The sequence below is a fragment of the Poecilia reticulata genome, linkage group LG16 (genome assembly GCF_000633615.1).
Source record: "Poecilia reticulata strain Guanapo linkage group LG16, Guppy_female_1.0+MT, whole genome shotgun sequence".
Lineage (NCBI taxonomy): Eukaryota > Metazoa > Chordata > Actinopteri > Cyprinodontiformes > Poeciliidae > Poecilia > Poecilia reticulata.
The window spans coordinates 12,695,742-12,711,298 of record NC_024346.1 but is presented as its reverse complement, the minus strand read 5'-3'; the positions used below and the strand labels follow the sequence as shown (position 1 = coordinate 12,711,298).

Genomic DNA, 15,557 nt, shown 5'->3' with positions numbered 1-15,557 from the left:
AAGATGTAAATGTTACAGTGGAGTGAGGTTATAATTTTTTTTAAACTGTAATTTATTGTACACAAACTGATTGTTCATCTTTGCAATCTCTGTGCCTATTGTATCGTTTCACTTTACGTATAATAAAAAAAACTTTGAAGATCTATATATATATATATATATTTGCATTTTAACTTTATAATTTGCAAATTGCACCTAATTTAAACATAGAGCATCAGTAGCGCTCATCGTAGCGGTCAGTTGTCCTGTACCTACAGAACTATAAATTTTATTTATAATTTCTTTTAAAAAAATAGAGAGAAATGGATTTACTAAAGAAAACTTTGAAATATAAACTTTTACGTTTTAAATGACTTTCACCGTAATTACATATTTATCAGTTTGTGTTCTTTTAACACTCGACACTTTGTTTTTATGTTCAGTTTGGTCAAATATGCAGAGAATAAACAGTGCGTCAGTGAATAAACATGGCATTTATATCCTGTGATTATACGTATATAAATAAAATAGAAAATGTCTGCTGCTGAGGCCTCGGTGGGGCTGCGGGGCAAATTACTTGAAATCACTGCAAAATTCATTGTTCAAAAAAGGTGTCACTGTTTAATTAATATGTTAAGAGCAATTTATGTGTTTTAAAAATAAATGTAAATGTGTAAATATCTAAATTTAGGGAAAGTTTATACTTACAGCCCTTTTCAAGTGTCAAGCTCAGTGTGATCCGTTGTAGACGGTGATCCGGAGTCAGGCGGAAATGCTTTGTATTTATCTAGCGAGTCGTGTTTTTAAGAACCGTTGCACCTCCCACAGCAGCGATTGGTCTGAAAGAAAGACACACAGTTGTTAATTAAAGCCGGAATCAGAATAATGACCTCTGATTGGTTGTTACTAAAAAAAAAAGAGACACATCTGCATGAAAATTACAGCTTTTTTTAGCCTAAAACTGTTTCCATCTATTTGTGACAAGAATTTACAGGATGAATTATAGCTTAGAAACACAAAACTCGTCTTTTGTGTAAAGGTACCGTTTTAAATCAATAAGATATTATTTTACAAATCTAGTAAATATCTAATGAACACATTTTAAACAAATAACGATATTTTATGCGATATGTTTTGTAATTTGTTTTCATTTCCGTACAAAATATCCAAACTCAGCCTTCACGGTGCGAGTAGATTAAAAAAGGAACCATCCCTGAAAACTAAGCCACCCATAAACAAAGATGTATATAATTACACAAGAACTATTAGAGAAAGAAACATTTTATTTCTGTTTTATAATTTTTTCTCTCTTTCTGCAGGTGTAGAAGCAGACTTCTCGGATCTTGTCTTGTATTTTTTCACTGCCAGACATGTTAAAATAAATAAATAACTACAGCTTGAGAGCAGTTAATTTTATTTAGTATAACCTGCATAATTTAATGTCTAGTAAAAATGTACTAGTTCAATCTCAGAGGTTTACAACCGACCTCGGCACCTGTTTCCAAACATCAACCCGTCAAATCACGAGATCAGAGTTTTTCACGGCTTTTTTGGTGTTTAATGCTCTTTTTAAAGGATTTTAGTGGCCTTTAGTTAGCAGCAGGTAGACAAGAGGAAGGGCAAACAGAGAAAAGTGGAAACATGCAGAAAACAGCCCAGGGCCGGGAATCGAACTGGGGCCAACCGCGTGGAGGACAGGAGCCTCCATTGATGAAGCGCTGCCTCTCTCTCTGATCCATACGGTGCTCAGTCTTCCATGTTTTTAGATTGAACGTTTTTAGTGCCTGAATCGGCTCACCGGTGTAACAAGTCCAAAGCTTCTTAGCACCACAACAAATCGATGTCGAAACGAGGAATGAGAGCTGGAACGGAGGCGTCTTTGGATTTAGAGGACGCAGAATGTCCATGTCTTCTTGTGCTTTTAAAAACTCGAATATTGGAAATCTGCATTACCACACAAACTGAAAGAATCTCAAAAAGAAACTTTAGCAAGGTCCAAACACTGAACGTCCATGGACATATGACTATTTGAGGTCAAGTTTGTCTTTTTAACCCAATTAACGCAGTTAGTCCAAAATAAATAAAGCAGAACTTTGTTAGTCCATTTGATCAGCTTTAACGTGCTTAGACACATTGTGTCTTTGTTTAGACAGAAGACAATAGTTTATGTGTTTCTGCCATTTCTCATTGTTGAATCTGCAGCTTTGAGTGAAGCGTTAAAAATTCAACACTCTGTTGTTTTCATCAAAATGTAAATTATTTTATTGTAATTTGGACCAATAATTAAAAAGTCTTCACATGAAAACATTATTCGCTTCTGTGTCGAACGTTAATCTAGATAAGGACTGAAATGTGTCCGTCTGAATCTGGTTTTTGAAAACGCATCAATCCTCCGCCGCCGTCAATAACGTGGCTCTGATAACTGGTGAGAAATGATCATTTAAATAATTTATATCACCTCCATCAAGATGGACTTAAATAATCCAGTGACTTTGTAATCCAGTTTTATTCCTGCCCACTGGAAGCTTGTTGTTGGCAGTTTTACTACAACATTAACCTTTTTCAGTATTTTCTGCAAATCTAAACCTACAGATGACCATATGCAGCTAGGATATTGTTCCTTTCCTGCTCTCTCTGGCTTTCATTAAGAATAAACTGGAGAAATTAAACATTTCACTTTGCGATCAGCAGTGGCTGTTTGTTTCTGAAGGTATTACAATTATGGACTAATAATTCAAAGTTTATCTTTTGCACTAAGTTTTATTTTTAGTCTTCGGTTTTTCATATCAAGTCGTTCCATTGCTTCTTTTCTCAATGAATACATTAAAAAGAAAAGAAAGATAGTATGATTTTTGTTTTATGCCTTCATGAACAAATTTAACCTCTGATTAAATGATGATTAAAATGAGCCGTGGATATGTTCCGGGAACACACAAGTCTATTAGTGGAAAGTTTCACTGTTTTCACATATAAAAAAAACGTAATATTTTAGTTTAAATATGTGAAAATAATCATTTGGAAACAGTTCATCAAAGCCCAACTTTGGCATTTAAAAACAAAATTAAACAACCAAACAAATTCTTAACTTTTGTAGAGACTCGTGTTTTTTATTGTAAAAATTCATATTCAATTTAATTCTTTCTGAAATATGAAGTAAAAATCTGCTGCATAAAATCAATTACTTTCTATATGAGAAACTATTGGAGAACTGAAGTTAAAGATCTGCTCACGATAATCAGTTTTAACATTCAGCAGACGCTGCGTCCAAAACTGTTGCCTTTCTTCTCGACAACACAAACGCAATCTGATTCACTCTTTTTTCAAAAACTCTTGTTTTCAGCTAAACTTAATGAATAAGGACTCGCGTCCTATTGGGTGAAAGTCACTGGATGTTTGTGGCCCAGCTAGCTTTGAAATTAAAATGAACATGAAAACATTTGGTTAAAAAAGGTTAACAAAGAACATTTTTCATTAGCTTCTCGCTAAAAATTAAACTGTGTCCATCTGAATCCAGCGCAGGATTTATGTCTTTGCTTAGTTTCGTCTAAGTTCAACCTCATGCAGACAAGAGAGAGACACCAGAACCAGCCAGATTGGTTTGACCGGGCAGGTCAGATACTGAAAAATCAGATTTTCTAAATTCATTGAATGCATTAAAATAAGACTTCCCATTATGAGTTTGAAACACATCAATCAACACATACTTTTTCTAAATTAATTAAGTAAAGATCGGATAAAGGTTATGAGCAATGTGCTTTGATGAAGCGGTGCTCAAGTCCAATCGTCAAGAGATACTGTCCTGTTACATTTAGATGCACCTTTCTCAAACATTTAGATGCATCCTTCTCTAACGCGCCTGAATCAAATGAATGGTTCAATACAGAGCTGAATGATGATGATGATGATGATGAAATTCAGTCATTTGATTCAAGAGTTTTGGTGTAGTAAAAGTTGCAAGAGGATAACAATTGTAGAAGAAAAGTTTTCCATGGAGAAAATTGGAAAATTACATTTTATAAGTGCCTTTATAATTAAATGCAGAATGAGGACTGGAATAATAATTGATGAATATACTTAATCTGCTAAATTGTCAAAACATTACAGTCTCCATAGGCAGCTCTTTTTCAGTTTTTGATTTGTCTTTTTGTTGAAAAACACACTAATAAAGATCTAAGTGACCAAAAAAAAGTTGCAAGAGAGCAGCTAGAGCCCTGCTTTGATGCATTAACTGGAATATTCTTTATCTTTTATATGTTACGGCCTTTTACATGAAAAACCGATCGGTATCAGACAAAGAAGTCAGATCGGTGCATTTCTAAAGCGCTGAGAGGATTTTTATAAACACGTTTCTGTTTGAGACATGACTTTTGGCCATGGTTTTGGTTGGTCTGTGTGCAAATCACCTGTTAAAACTTCAGTTTCTCAAATACAGGTGAAGCTGCACACAAACATTTGTCCTTTTTTTTATTTATTTCCCAAGCTAACTGCTTCAAATCTGCTTAGATACACAAAAAAACCTGATTTGTAAAAGGAGAAACATTTTAAAAAAATAGATACAGTCCAGCGCATTTCACACGGTTAATTGTGTTATAGAGTAAATTTTCACTTAAGCAGCTACAGTTATCAGATCAGTGGGCCTGGTGCTTCAGAAGCACACTGCTGAGGTGGTTTGGAGACAGGAACCACAACAAGGACAAAACAAACATCTCATACACGTCTCATGTGTCTCTCTGAGGTTTCTGTGCTTGCCTCTGTACTGCCTTCATGAAGGCTTCACACCTGCTTCTGTTCCCTCTGAGCTCGTAAATGAAACGGGCCTGTCGCTTCCTCTGCACGACGAGACCTGCAGGTTAGAAACACGTCTCCTGTAAATAACAAACCGATCTTAAAGAGAGCCTGGGTGCGAATCTGTTTAAAAACGGAGGGGGAAAAGCGTGGCGTTCCTCTCCGTCGATTTGTGATTTTAATGGAAAACACCTGAAAGTGAGGACTCCCTCGTTAGTCACTCACCTAACGAGGGTGTGTGTATCACAACGTGTCATTACCGAAAGAAAGAAAGACCCAGTGTGGGCCACGATCAAGAAACAAGGAATGATTCACGTTTTTCACTCTGCTCATCCCCCGTGTTCTCCTTCCGAGGGTTTCCCTCAGCGATCGATCTCAGTTTTTCTTCTGTTATTTTGCATTCAGAATAACCATTTTGGGTTAAAGCTAATTTAAACAAATAAACAGCCGGTGGATGTTTTGAGGCCCAGTGGAAAAGAGCTAAATGCTTCATTCTCTGCAACACTTCAGATGTGTCAATGCACAAAATGTCAGTGGAAAAGAGAATGAAAAACAAGTGACATTCTGCTCAGAGACTGAAAACATTTTTGTCTTTTAGCTGATGCAGGGGAACTTCATTCAAGCTTGTTTGAAACCTCAACATTGTGAAACAGGGGATGAGGACAGAAAAGTTTACAGTCTCTCCCACTCATTTCTTCGTCATCTGTGATGTTATTTTTGGTTAGTAGGCTGCTCCGTGATCACTTCGTCAGAATGGAAATACAGGCTCCTTGTTTTTGACAGGCAGTATATAACACAAACAGGATTACAGTAAATTAATTTACAGTATTAAGCAGATGTACAGTGTTTCTTGATACAAAAAGCATAATGTGAATTTGTATTTAGCTTCGCCAAAACGTTCCGACTCCGTGTTTTGCAATTCTTCTTTGTTAATTCTCAGTCAGATAGTTGGGGATCTTCTTTTAACATGAAGTATTTCCTATAGATTCTCACTTAAATTTTTTTCTGAACTTTGACTGAGCCACTATAACATAAGCTGAACCTCCATTCCTAGCTCAAATGTTTGGCAGCTTCTAACATGTTTTCATATATTATTGTCCTGTGTTTAGCGTCACCCATCTTCCATCAACTCTAAATAGCTTCCCTTGGCCTACTGAAAGAAAGTATCCCCACAGCATGATCCTGTCACCACTATGTTTCTCAATGGAGATGGTATTTTCAAGGTGATGAGTACAGCTATGTTATGTTTTGTGCTTAAAATATGACATTTTAGACTCATTTAAGTGAGTCTAGAGCATGTTCTTCCACATGTTTGCTCTGTCCCTAAACTACAAACAGATGCTTCCATGAATTGGAAGCATCTGTTCCATAGGTCTATCTGTTTTAGGATAGACCTATCCTATCCTATAGGATAGACCTATCCTATCCTATCCTATAGGATAGGATAGGTCTATCCTATAGGATAGGTCTATAGGCTATGCAAAACATTTTCATTCCTTTTTTTTTTTTGCACAAAGTCATTCTTCAATAATGAGATTTTAGTCTAGCGTAGCCAGTTCTAAATATTTTGGGTTCCTTTCAGAATGAACAGTTTTAAGGTCTCTTGTCACTTTAAATCCAAATAAGCTGCTTCTGGTCAGGCCCCCAACTCAACGTTTACATTGGCCGTGAAAATGGCTGCAAACAGATGCGCAATTATACAACCATCTTTAAACATTATACAAACATCTTTTCTGAATGGTAAGTCAACAGCAAAACACTTGTCTTTTCCAGCAGTAATTTTGCAGCGCAAATAGCGGTAAAAGCTGCTGAGCAAAACTCCTGGAGCTCGCTGAGGTTGCTAGCCGGAGCCGGCTGTGGTTGCTAAGCAACGGCTCCGTGCCCGTTAATTGTGACTGAACAAACGGTAGCTTTTTAAACAGCTAATTTTAAAACATAAACTTATTGGTTAAAAACAAAACAACAACAAAAAAACATTTAATAAAATTTAAATAAATTTTATGTAAGCGCTTATAAAAAAACCACCCGGGTTTTTATAAGTGCCTAGGATGTTTTTAGAAGTAGTTAAGACACAAAAGAGAATTTTGAGAAAATGTGAATTTTCCTAATCGATCACTTTTAAGACTTAGATCTCTGCAGCTATTGTCAGGTTACAGTAATATGGACCTGATAATAGATTTGGATGTGCGCCATGCTGTTTACCTGTTCAGATTATAGAGTGAACAACAATCCCTGAGATGTTCAAAGCTTAGCTGACCTCGCCTTGCATTAAACGTTTCTAAACATTTAAAACCTAGCCTGGATCCCTTAACGTTTCTGCTGTTCCTTATTCTTTAAGATGATGTTTGTTCACTAATGTTATCTAACAAATCTGAGGCATCAACAGCTGGAATCTGGAACAGATTCCACTGGAATTAAATTGCAGGCATGTCTTTTGTTTACTAATTTGGTTTTCATAAGGGGGTTTATTTAGATCTATGAGAGTAGGAAAGGGTCTGAATACAAATATGTGTCACACTTTTCAGGTTTTCATTTGTATTATCTTCCACTTCACAGTTATGTTCAACTTGATGATAGTCTAAAATATAACCCCTGTCCAAAAAAAGCATATTAAAGTGTACAGTGTGATAGAAAAGGTTAATTACAACAGAAATAAGCTGAAAAGAAGGACGAGTCAAAGTAAAACCCCAAATCTAATCATCTAAAGAAAAATAAGCTTCAGTCTACTGAAGAAGAAAAACCGATTCCACAGTTAATTTAATCCAACTGTAAGCTCTGAGAAAAATAAAAATAAAAACACTAAAATGGCAGAATATGTCTGTATGATTACGTGCCTCATCGTCACTGAAATCACAAAAAACACTTAAAACTTTGTTCTTGTATGAGCTCCCAGACTGTTGAGTTCAACTTTTACACACAGGTTCAGCAGTTCAGTCATTTAAAATAGTTTCACGTACAAGGTATTCTCTCCTCAGTGAGGCACGTTGCATCTCCAGTTTAATACATGCACTGTGGTTAAGACAGAAACCTACATTCTACCATTTGATCTGCGATTGGCTAATGATGACAGAGGTTATTGATGACGTTAGTTTGCCATGGAAAACTTGCTCTGCCTACATTCTGCTCTGTCTGTATCATTTACTGTTTGTGCATCAAAAAATGCTGCTATATTTCTGTAAACAATCAAGATATGTATTCATCTTTTTATGCCAACTAATGTAAAAATTATAATATGGCTACTGAAATAGAAACAAAAACTGTCATGCATGGAAAAATAAGTTTTAAAAAAAATCCCAGAATTTTTATTTTTGGTGATGGCATTTTATTATGTTCTTAGGTGACACAGTGAAAGTAAACAAAGCATAAGGTATTTTAAATAAAATGCATTTTAAAATGAACAATGTATGTAAAAATACAGGGTTAAAAACAAACTAACTATGATGTTGGTTTCATTAATATTCTGCTTTACTTAATAATATTAGTCTGCTATAAAATATGTTGGGATATTTCTGCCAATGGACTAAATTAAACTGCGAAAGAAGAGTTAAACTTATTTTGTACATCAATTTCTACCCCTATATCAGAAATGTCCCTATATGCCTTTCTAATTTGAGCCGTATTTTAAATCGAGCATAAGCGTCACACATCGTAGCAGGAAAACGCATTTTGTCATTCCTGAAAAGCATTTTTGCCTTTTTGTTTTGAAATGTCTTCCTTCTGTCCTCGATTAACTATATATTACACTACATACAGCAATACTCAATAATTAGAATATTGAATAGTTGATTTATTTCAGTAACTCAATTCACGAACTGAAATATTTTTTTCTCAAATTTCTCTCTAAATTATAGTGATCTTCTGCTTATTGCTTATGAAATTCCGTTCTAGATTAGAATACTACATCAGACTAATATAAACAATATTCTCAATACAAAACTATGGTCTTAATGAAATGTATGTTTAATACCTGCTTAAAGGTTGTTATTTTCAAAATGTTCCTTTAATCTAGCAAATGACTGCAAAACAAATAAAGCATGCAGCAGAGTTACAATCTGTGTTTCTATAGCTGCATTTAAACCCAAAACCTTTCATACCCCCAGCATCAGATTTTGAATTTATTGAATTTTTATTCCTTCAAGAAATTTGTTTCTGATGAGAATTCAGATAAGCATCTCTCAAAAGATACTAGAGCAAAGTAAAAAGTGCAGCATCAAATCTGGGGGAATAGAAACAGAAAACTGATTTGCAATGTAATAAAAAATATATTTATACTTCTTTATAATTGATTGAAGAAGTCTTTAAAAATAGCCGATGTCTATATTTCTGAGCAGCTTCTTGCAGGTTTCTACTGGTATTTGTTGATTTCTCGTCGATGATGAGCTCCGATCTGAACCAGATGTGGATTATTGTGTGTTTAAATTTTAAATATTAACAATCAAGCAAACAACCCTTTTTATAGAAGAAATCTGCTGTGACACTTTTGGGCAACCAGACCCACTATACCATTTGTCGATGTTATCAGAACAGAGACAACTTATAATTTTTTTGTGAACTTATATATATATACGTTTTGTGTGTATGTTTCCGTATGGATGTGTGCATCTACGTGGAGGCAGAAGTTGTCAAGAGTACTGCAGTGATCTTAAAGGTTTTGTTCTTTAATACAAAGTAAAAATGTATCAAAATGTTATTCTGCGTAACTATTGTCCTTCATTTGGACGACCCGAAAGTTCAGTGTCCACAAATTCACAGCTGCAGAAGCGTGCAATATGACAATGTCATGTAAACAGACGTTCTTTTTTCTTTCTCTCATTATTTCAGAGTAATTACACGTTTTATTAGAGAAGACGGAGAGCAATGCGTCTGCAGAGCAAGTAAGTGCCACTGAACCAAGTCGATTCGCCCCTTAATGTCCTCAAATAAAAAACTAATTAAAGCTCCAACCTTTGTCCTCCTAATGAATACTGTTTTGTTCGCTTGTTTATACACAAAGCCTTTATTCTTCATGTTGCATACTGAAGAGACTCAGAGTGGTTTGCAGTTTTAGTGACGTTGACGTTGGAGACAGAAACAGAGTGAATGCTTGAAAAAGTAAAGACGAAAATGTAATTTTACCCTCAACAGTTCAAAGGCGATATGTTTAATCTGCTACACAAATATTACTAAATCCACAGGAGACGCGCTACATCCATCCATACTGCAGCCGTCCTGAAGCGTTTTCAAACATCTCAGCTCAGGAGAATAATTTTTCTTAAAGCCATAAACCATCTGAGAATTTGCTGCAAAAACACAAAATCTTACCAAGTATTTTCTATATCTGCATTATTTTCTACTCCTAGTAGATTAGAAATAAGACAAAACTAACTTACAAGTAGCTTTTCAGCTAAATGTAGGAATTTGCCTTAAGTCAATAATTTCTTAATGTTGATGAAAAAGAACTAGCTATAAGTCAAAATGTCTTGTTCCGCTGGGAGATTATTTCACTTATAGCTAATTCTTTTTCATCAATATTAAGGAATTATTGAATCAAGATAACCTCCTATATTTTGCTGAAAAGTTAATTGTAAGTTAGTTTAGTTTTATTTCAAATGTACTGAGATATTTACACTAGACCAAAAATACTTGGTAAGATTTTGTGTTTTTGCAGTGACAGAAGTAGCAACGGTCAGGAACAAAACAAATCAGAAAGACATTTTTCTGAATGTGTAGTTTTTGTAAAATGGCAGGATAAAGAAGGTTGTTGTAGTTAAGCCTGCAGCTCTTCTATTACTATAACGATGTTAAAAAGCGCCTCCAGTTCAGATTTAGAGTACTTCTTCAGTCAGTAAAGACTTTTGGTAGAGTTCATGTAAAAGGCAGCTTTAATGCTACGTGGTTAAACATGCAGACGTATCCGTTTAGCATGATCATGAATCAAAGGTTTATCTTACAAACACAGACAGGTGCTCTGCTGCTGGTGGCCTGAAACACACCTGTGAAACATTAAAGGCCAACAGACCAGTTTCACCATCACCTCTTATTTCCTGCAATTTGCCCCACATCCTCTAGTGAAGCATTTAACGCCCAACTGATAAAGATACGGGTCTCTATAATATCAGTTTAGCACCTCATCAGTCTCAAAAACAGTTTTATCTCAAGCAGTCTGATCACAATCTGGAGTTTACTTAAACGTGAACTCGAGTGATTTCGACGTGTGAAACCTACGTGGGCCTGCAGCTACACATGAGGGGAGTTTACAGGGAGGGAAAACACCTCAACACATGATCGTTTGACTCCGAACAGATCGAGAACATTCAGTTTTTAAAATGTTTAAATCCTTTGGCAGGGCTTCGGTTTGCACCTGCAGGCCCGGCCCAGCTGGCAGCTTGTTTAAAATGCCTAAAACTCCCATTCTAACTTTTCACCGCTTCTCACTGCGCTCAACATGAATGTGGCACAAATTTGTGCTTGGGTTTCCTGCACAACAACGGCTGTTTTATGGTGAAGTAAAAGCAAGTGAAATCACATTAGCGGATCTGCTTTGGCTCCTGATGGAAAACACAACTTGAAATGGAAATACAAGAAGGAGGGATAATCACCAGTTCATGAATTTCGGTTTCGCTTTGAATGCCTGAATGTGTGTGTATGTGTGTGTGTTCATTTGTGAAAGACAATGAAAAAGGGAACTGAGTAATGCAGGTTATTATGAATCTATGAAAAGGGAATCCTATTGTCTCATATGAGGACACCCCCAGTGAATAGACAGTTATATTTTCATAACAGGGAAACACAGCTTGGTAATCGCCTGCAGAGAAGAAAAAAAACGCACATTAAGGCTCGAAAGTAGACATAAACGTTGGGTGAAATGATGAATTAAATCCAGCAGGAGGAAATGAAGAAATTTAATGTGTTTTTGTTCTTTAAAATGGTACAGAATAAAAGCTGTGTCACTTTAATCCATCACAAAGCCAAGAGTTTATCAAGAACTGCTGTTTTTCAGGTTTGTGTGCAATAAGTGGACGGACATCAAGGAAATCAGCAAAACAGCATAAGTTTAGGACAACGAAGCCATCTGATGATCCTGATTTCCCACAGTCAGCAGACCGAAGGTAAAAACAGCTCAGGAAAAGTGATACTGCAGTACAAATGCTAAAACATCACAAAGACAGAAATGCCTGCAGGACGGCATTGAAATTATGAAGCAGTCTCTTCATCTTAGTTTTATCGCAAGCCATCAACATGCCGAGCTATTTCACACGCAAAAAACACATAATCCTTTCTTACGACGTATCAACTGTGAGAGAACAAGCATTATCTTTAAAGTTAATTTCTTAAAAAGAATAACTTTTTTTTTTTTTAGTCAAAGTGAATCTATTCTGTCTTTAGACAAAATCTTGCAGCATGTATGATACAAAATACTTGGTATTGGACTAAAAAGGCTTCAGACAGCTTATACGTAGACACCCCATTGTAATAAAATATAAGATATTGCAATTATATGGCCTCAGACTGATTAAAAGCCCAATGGAGGAACGCACAAATGGCTTTTTGAAGCAGTTTAGTTTGCAGCGAACACGAACATAACGAGCCTTTTTCTCCTTACGGCATATTATATTCTCCTGCATTTTGGAAATTACACACATTTGTTCCTCCGCAACAAAAAATATGCCAATACACTGTCTATAATAGTTTAAATCCTGACCTCGACTGTCGTTACAGCATTTAATCTGATCCACCTGCAGTCCATACGGGGCGGTCACTGAGGAGATTTGACCATTTCTAAAAGTAAAACAAGACAAAAAAACACCCAAAACTACCCAATATATCAGATCATATGACAAATAAAGAAGTGAAGCAACTAAAGTTTGCTTTCATATCCTTAAAGAGTTTCCATTTACGAAACTTGTTACAAATGCGCTCATGTCTTGAAAAAGCAAAAGAATTATGTTAAATGTTAAATTTGATTTACCTTTTAATTTTAATAGACTGGAGGTTTTTATAACAAGCCTATATCTTATAATAAGGCTTTTTAATGATAATTGTGCTTCAAATAAGCTAAATTTAATAAATTTTATAATCCCAAATCCTCATCTGAACCCTAACACTTTTGAGATAAGAGAGCATAAGCGAAATTTGACTCCTAATTCATAGATTTTATGCACTTATGTTGAAGCAAACTGCATTTATACATTCAGAGTTGGACAACGAGAATGAAAGGAGCAGCTACGGTTTAAGTGCCTCTGAAAATACAAAAAGATTTTAATAAAGACATGTCTTGGGACTTTTCACCATCATAATGCCAAACACTCAAAATGTTTTTATGTTTTAATTTGATGAATCAAAAAGGGAAAATTAAGTTATTTTTGTTTGTTTTTTTCTATTTTGTTTTAAAGCCATAGCGCCAACATACCCACTAATCCCAGTAACAGATACTGGGAGTTTAATTAGTATACAGGATAAAATACAAACAGCACCTCTGAAGATTAGATTATGATCACTGCATCAGATTTGTAGTAAGAAGAGTAAAGTAAAAGGCTGACGTTTATTTACACAACAGATCAGAGACAATTTTCCTCGGAAAGAAAACAGCGAAACAGACGTGTGGATGTTTTTTAGTACTATTTCATATAGTTATCTCAATACATTCGTAGATATTTTTAGCCTTACAAACAAGCACTACAAAGCAGAATTTGTGCATTATTTCTGCATTTTTAAATAAAAAGTGTTTTAAGACAAGGCTCCATGATTCGCCAACACATCCATAAATCCCAGGAAGCGAGACAGAAAAATCCAGATTATTCTGCTCACTGGATTTTTTTAGACATCTCATAGCAACAAAACTCATTTTTATTTTTTATTTCTTAAATTATTTGTTTTCAGTGTAATGAATGTAATCAGTTCTCTAAATCAGCAACATCAGAGTGGATTTGGTTGATGTCTCCCATGTTATTTTTACACTTTTAACAGAAGAAATGCTTCGTTTTGCAGCACAGGCGCCAAAATGAACATGATTCGACTTAACGGATTCCCCTTGTTGTTTTAAAATCTGTTATTGTGACCCACCAAGACAAAATATCTCCCAGAAAAATACAAACTGGATTGTTGCTTTTGATGGACTAAATGGTAGTTTTATGCTGTCACCAGGTTTAAGGGCTTTAGCTGAACTCTTGTTCATTTTCTGTCAGAATGTATAAAAGCTGCAACGTATTTTGCATTTGCAACAAACTCCATCAGTTAACAGTTTAAAGTTTCAGCTCATGAAGCCTTCGACCTGCGTGGCGCACTGATGCTTTCTCCCCACAGAGGTCATGAATATTGGGATTTATTGAATTTATTCTTATTAAACCTTCACTGGAGTTACACGAGAAGCTCCAAACCAGCAGTGTGTTTACGATAAAACCCAACAGTGACACTCATACAAGCGCTGCATGGATCTAATGACCCTATTAGTGTCATAAATCACACAAAATATGCTCTGTATATAATTTCTAATCTCATTGCTTTTTCACATCGAGCCAGGGGGAGCCATTAGGGACACGTTTTGTCAAGAATGTCATTATGGTGATAATATCAGTTATATAACCTTCTGCTCTTCAGAAAAATACATGAATATTCTGCAGTTTTCTTCGGTAGATGTGCTCCCCAGATCAGAATTTAGTTTGCAAATAACAGTTTTTTCAAATGCAGATAAACAATTATTATTCTAAATACAAACTAAACAACGTTACAGTAGTCAGGTTTCACATTATCAGCAGCGTTTTCAAAAGTTTGTTCACCTTCACGTATGAACTGCTGCTGTAGGATTAGCACATATTTAGCATCCTTTTTATCCAGTGATTGCAAAATATACGCGTTCCAGTTGCATAAGTTCTGATCTTTCAATGTAAAGATGAGCGTCTATTTTTGGCATATAGGTTTTGACATTTTGAAATTCTCTGATCGTCGTAACTTTGAAAAAAAAAAATGGAAACACTCGTAAATTAGTGTCGGGGAGAGAACGCCGCTGATTAAAGTTGGTGTTGTAAGTGCAGCGATGAACAGGAACAACCCATTAAATCCCACTGAATTTTGATCCAATTCTTCACTGTTTTTGTGTTTTTGTCAGATAATGGTAATAAACAGTCTGTCAGCTGATTTCTTGTATTTGTTGTCCATATTTCAATTATGGAGACATTTTTTTAAGGTCAAACACATCTGAATCTGTCTAAAACCAAATCAGTTGTTGCACAGAGAGAAATAAAAAAGAAATAAAGGCCAAAGTTACACCAGACCAAAGTATTTACACTATCTACCCTCTTAAGGAGTTCATCACTGGTCGCGTCTCCTACACTTGTTCGTTTTGCTATTTTATGCCTATCATACGTCAGTATCCTGACTTTTATCTCTTCTATCAGAAATAAATCATTTTAAATTTGACTACCGTTTTCTAATAAAGCTTCATGTGAATAGAGAATATTTAGGAGTTACTCACAGGTGATGATCTCAGTACAGCAATGAGTTCAGCTCTGACATTTGGCAGCTTGCATGCTGTGACGCCGTCTCGTTCATACACCGCGACACACACAGGAAGTCAAACACCTCTATGATCCAATCCATTCTGCTACGAGCCAAATGGATCACCTACATTAAACTCAAATAGCCTATGTGCCATGGACTTCTGTTCTAGCACTTTTTTAGCCACATTAGACCATTTCCTGATGCCCAGGCATCAGTATGTTAGCAATGGCTCCTCGGTCACCTCACTATTAATGAGGTTTATAAAATTATCCAGACGTCCTCAAAAGCTCCAACAATGACAAAGGATTTAAGCTGTT

General features: G+C 35.6%; 1 protein-coding gene and 2 long non-coding RNA genes across 7 annotated transcripts in view; 2 read left to right on the top strand and 1 right to left on the bottom strand.

Moving 5' to 3' along the window:
• Positions 1 to 1,380, top strand: part of LOC103477976 (uncharacterized) — a 3,477-nt gene extending 2,097 nt beyond the window's left edge. For all 3 annotated transcript variants that reach the window (XR_535731.1, XR_535729.1, XR_535730.1), the window contains exon 4: positions 1,299 to 1,380. This is a non-coding gene — a long non-coding RNA (uncharacterized LOC103477976). The remainder of the gene's footprint in view (positions 1 to 1,298) is intronic.
• The window catches only part of cd4-1 (CD4-1 molecule), a 25,500-nt gene extending 10,086 nt beyond the window's left edge, over positions 1 to 15,414 (bottom strand). Inside the window, exons 1-2 of one of the 3 annotated variants that reach the window (XM_008431385.2) lie at positions 15,215 to 15,414; positions 688 to 818 (exon numbers count right to left, since the gene is read on the bottom strand). The gene's annotated coding sequence lies outside the window, so the exon portion shown is untranslated. Of the gene's footprint in view, positions 1 to 687; positions 819 to 6,966; positions 7,759 to 12,445; positions 12,555 to 15,214 lie in introns of those variants that run through there. The other 2 variants (XM_008431387.2, XM_008431386.2) reach the window with 2 other exon arrangements.
• Positions 6,411 to 15,557, top strand: part of LOC103477975 (uncharacterized) — a 17,412-nt gene continuing 8,265 nt past the window's right edge. The window contains exons 1-2 of the long non-coding RNA XR_001777429.1: positions 6,411 to 6,504; positions 11,744 to 11,852. This is a non-coding gene — a long non-coding RNA (uncharacterized LOC103477975). The remainder of the gene's footprint in view (positions 6,505 to 11,743; positions 11,853 to 15,557) is intronic.